The following is a 5,240-nucleotide window of genomic DNA, read 5'->3' as shown; positions in this document are numbered from 1 at the left end:
TCAGCGTTAATGCATACAAGAAGGTAAGACCAACATATTTTTGGTAGATACCGCTTTTTGTGCTCCGCACCAGGGCTTGCTTCGAAACGTCTCGAGGAGGTTAAGACCAGTGTGCCAGAAGGTTATCACGGAGATGATACCTCCCATTGGAATCCGGACATGAAGGCTTGGAAGAAGAGGACGTATGAGTAAGCTGCAGCCTCATTTCTGGCCACCGGCGTGAATGTGTACTCCAAAGGTAGCAAAATCTCAGAGGGATCATTTACCGTCCCCCGGGAGTATCTGTGGAACAAATGCTGGAGCCTGGAACGAAGTGAAAATTTAACAATCAAGGTTTTTGCGATGCATACTGCCTTAAAGTGGTTCCAGAAGATAATCCTAGCTTTGAGTTTTGGCGATTGGGCCGGGTTCACAATTGTGGATACCGAAATGCCAGATATCTGGCACTTACAGGAATGCAGGAGACATTATTCGCATGTTGGGTGAACAGAACCTGGGCATGGATTTCGGACACTTGCCCCCTATGAATGGATACCAGGAAGAACAAGTCAACAAATGTGGAGGGTTTCAGCTTGGTGTTCGAACTGGATCAAAATAATCTGACGGTGCTCAACATTTTCCTGGATAGATTGAAATTCAATCATATCAGCAGTTGTGGTCATTGCCTCATATAAAACAGATCAATTTGCAGCATCTTCGGTGCGCGTTCCTATAAGGGAACTGCGAGCGAAATACAGTGCTTACAGTGGCGTAACCCCCGTATGAGGGCCCGTACTAACGAAGGGACTACAGAGTAAATCCTATTTGTTAGTGACTTGAGTGAGTAACTGAAAACTTGTCTTCTGATGTCAAGACGGTTAGAAGCAACTATGCTGAGACAATTCTGTTCCCAGGACTAAGTTACGATCATCTTTTAATATCAGACTAATGCGAGGGGGGGACGTTTTAGTCCCCTGTTCGTACCTACCCTATGATTCTTTTTGACCTCCGCCGGTACAAGAACTAAGGGATATGGTAGCATATGCTGGTGAAGTCTAAGTTTTATTCAAATGTGATGGAATGTACATCGCTGCAAATTTCGTTTCCAAGATGATGTCCGATGAAGAACTTCTATTTTTTTTCGGTATCCATTTTTCCTGTTCGTTGCGGACAAGACTGGTCCGCAGCGATAAACCGCTTGCTGCTTGACTGGAATGATGCAATATTTCATAATACAAAGTTTGCGACGGACATTCCGCCCTATCCGCGCAGACAGTCTGCTCTGTTTGGCGAGTCCTTTAATAGATTGTGATGCGGAGGCTCAATATACTTTTTGCGTCAGTAGCAAATGGAAGGAAGCAAGGAGAAGAACTATTTGATTTCATCACTTCAACTGATTCCGTGATTGCAAACGCAGCATGCTCCCTTATGTTCACGGAATCAAGGAGAAGTGCAGTAATTGTCCTGACAATCTGCACTTCGAAGGTGTTAAAGTTACACATTGTCGGGTGCTAGACGAAACCTCACTGTCAGATCAGCGAATTCGGTCTGACCTTTACACCTTTATTATTATTTTATTATTTATTATTATATGGACAGAAGTCTAAGAAACCGAATTAGACAAAGTTGAATAAATTTCTTGGTGAAAGTGCAGCTCCATAGGCTACTAAGCGCTCCTTTGACGCAAGAAGATGAATTGAAAAGTATGAACCGCACATCTTTCGAGTGCTAAGAGGCGGCTTGCCCTACTTCCCGAGTCAAAAGCGGTAAGAAGGTTCCATGGTGGAAGCACAAACCATTAGGAAATCAACCAGAACACTTCTGAATCGCGCTTGTAAAAGTAGTAAGAATGAAGACTGGTTAAAAATCTGGAACTCATGGCGTGAATATACGAGGTTCCTTAAGTATTCGAAACGAAACTCCTTTTTGTGAGGAACTGAAAGCAAAAAAAGGAATTTCAAAGCTATGTATAACCCTTAAGATAGATGAGTCGGCCAAGTTGGCCACTCTTAGAAAATCGGATGGTACTTTCACAAACTCTAGGCTAGAATCAGTATAAATCCTCTTGAAAGTATACCACCCGGGCTGGTGAAATAGGTAGGAGGAAGGAACTATCCGTTCCTGCAAACCTTGGTAAGAAATATTTTTTCAACTTTGCCTCGTTCTGGCCCAGGTACCTCTTGCCAGAAGGTTAAGGTAGTCTTCATACCTAAGCCTGATAAAGATGACTATTCAAACCCAAAGAATTCAGAAGGTTTGTAGAGATTGGTTGAGCATCACATTCGTGTGAAGCGCTAAGGTCGCACCCGCCAAATGAAAACCAATGCGGAACGTCCTAATCATTCTTTCGTTCCAAGGATAGAGCATGCAGCCATGAAAGGAGACTATGCGATGGGGGTAGTTTGTGGACACTGAAAGGGCGTTTGACTGTGCGCGGTTCCAAAAACTTTATGATGCCATAACCCATGGTGTTGATGATACTTTAAAGAAGTGGATCTATGCTATGGTAACGCAGCGATTGCTTTGTGCTGACGTGGGTGTCAATCACTACCTAACAGTACAAAAAACGAAAGGCTGCTCCCAAGCAACTGTGCCATCGCCACTTCGGTGGAGTACACTTATTGTGTATCTGGGTATTACCGGTGATATGAGCATGACATCCGGCGTAGCTCTAAATGTATTAGTCAATTTGCAGCCCTTGGATACATTTATTCAAGGCATTGCAATAAGAGCTTATTGACTAATTCGCTGAACATGAGGACTCTCTGACCCTCATGTTAATTATTGGGAGAACTGAATCTTGTTCCTACGATGCCGCAATTGAAGTAGTGGAAAGAACACTTCACCATGGCTGTTAAGCGTACCACATCTGGTGAGGTTCCTCCTTTTATCTCCTCCAAGTAGACGAAAGATCATTTCGGCTATCAATGCCCTCAAACAGAGTAAAACCACTGCCATTAACGGTCCCCACCGCAGAGTTATTTATCGCTGCACCTGAAATTAGCGTATATCCGCCACTTCCACTCGAATGTAAATCTTGGCAATCCGAGACCTTCCTCAGGGAGTGGAAGAAGGGGATAATCTTTATGATTGCAAAAAAGGGAACCCTTTTTGAGTGTAAAAGTTGGAGGGGTACCTGCGTGCTTCCTGCTGTCGCAAAGATAATAACTGGGATGGGGTTGTAGCGATGCGTTCCAAGAACATATTGAAAGCTTGATCGATAGAAGGCAGGTTGGTTTCCTTCCGGAATCTGCCTGGATTGAGCACGTGCATGGTGTTTAGATCTTCGCTGCATTTGCTCTTCATCGATTTCGTGAAAGCTTTTGATTGCATGAACAGGGAGTGTATCTAAAGTTCTCTGTGCAGGAGTGACATTCCGTGGACTCTAATAGCCATTATCAGGGTGAAATCTTACGGCGCAAAATATTACGTGCATGACCGTAGTCAAATCTCAGCAGAATTTGTGGTCCAAAGTGGAGTCCGCCAGGGTGGCATCTTATCACCGATATTATTTCTTGTTTTTTATCGATAACGTTCTTCGTGTGATCTGATGCGGACGATCTGGAGGAGTTCAATGGAATAGGGAATCTTTTCTCAAACACCTCCACTACGCTGATGACATCTGGTTTGCTTTTCCACCGGGTTATGTACCTTGGTCAAATCGCTCTGGATTTGGAAATACCGGCAAGTAAGGTTGGACTGAAGGTAACCACCAACAACACCAAGGTTGTCAGTCTGACCCGTCATCGTACTCCCCATATCTGCGTTAATGCGTAGAGCACCAAAGGCGGCGATATAGAAAGTGACCCTTTTATTAAGAAGCTGTTCGCTTTCGTGAACATCTGTTTGCGACTTATCCTCGGAGTACGTTGGCTTCATACCATTTCGAGTAAGAAACTTAGTCGACCCATAAGCTAGTTACCCGTTGACGATGTGATTGGAAGGCGAAATTGGCAATGGATAGGTAACACATTAAGAACGGCGAGAATGTCATTGCAGCCTATGCCTTGCAGTGGACCCCCCTGTTTCAAAAGGGCCGATGCTTGGGTCGCCCCAAAAGCACTTTGCGCAGAACAGTAAAGGAAGGGTGCGGGGTTTTGGGAAACTGTGGAGAGAGTTGTAGCGCATTTAAGTGGACCGAGTTCGATGGCTTGTATTCACCAAGGGGTGAATAGCAACCGTATATTTGCTATTAGTAGAAAAATTTAAATGAAATTTGGAGCTCCGCGAAATTTAAAAGGCCAGAGGATATTGTGGATAATATTGTCAAAAGCAAACTAAAAGTGATCCTCTGTAAATTAATATTTTAAAGTAAGTGAATGTCGGAATGGAAGTACGAAATTGAAAGGAGAGAAGTGAAGGCGTTGATGAAAATAAAGTAGGGAAAAGGAGAAATGCTGCGTAATGGTAAATAAATCTGTTTTCAGGTCGTCAGAGAATAAAATGAACGAAATTATGCATCCGCTGCGAAGCCGTGGACACTACATGTTGCATTGAAAAATTTCTCTGACGTTTATGCCGCTTTGATAAACGTCCCTCCTCCATTGGACATACGCAGACATACTCAATAGTCATGCCCGCTGTCAAAAGCCTTCTCGAAATCAATAAAAGCAGTAATAGCGGAGGTTTAAACTTCATATCATATTCTGCAATGATCCGTTGGGTGTTAATATGCTCTCTATTGATCAAACTTTTGAGTTGGTCGTTGATGGGCAGCGAAGCAGGCAATATCCCTCCTCCGCTTAAGAGGGGTACCCTTCTTCGTAATCGTCCTTGTGGCAGGCCCCGTGTTTGAACATTGTGGCACCGATGACCAGGCGGTGAAACTTGCATATTATACTGGTTGATAGAACCGACTATCGTCATGGCTTGTTGTTGTTAAAGTGTTCTTCTCATTCCGTTTGTTCATAGCACCGGGCTGGATTCGCACTGGATTCACGTCTACTACAATTAAACTTCATTTCGCCTATACTCACCAGAAAGTGACATACTTGGGGTTCACGATCGCGGAACGCATTTCCTGCGCGAGCATAAGCCACGGTTGATTAAATTGATTTGTATGTTGAGGTATGAGTGGGGTCTGAGCAGGAGAGCTGCTAGATCCAGGATTCTTCCTTGTATGTTCTACGTACGGGTCCCCAGGGCAGAAGACTGGCGTTGTTAGCGTATCTTCCTCTATGTCATAAGGTCAAAACGGTGTTAGATGAGAGTGTAACATTTAAGTGACAGTTTAGATGGAACGAATGTAGGAAAGGTCAGGT

This window comes from Hermetia illucens, chromosome 1 (assembly GCF_905115235.1).
Source record: "Hermetia illucens chromosome 1, iHerIll2.2.curated.20191125, whole genome shotgun sequence".
Taxonomy (NCBI): domain Eukaryota; kingdom Metazoa; phylum Arthropoda; class Insecta; order Diptera; family Stratiomyidae; genus Hermetia; species Hermetia illucens.
This window is presented reverse-complemented; position numbering follows the sequence as displayed.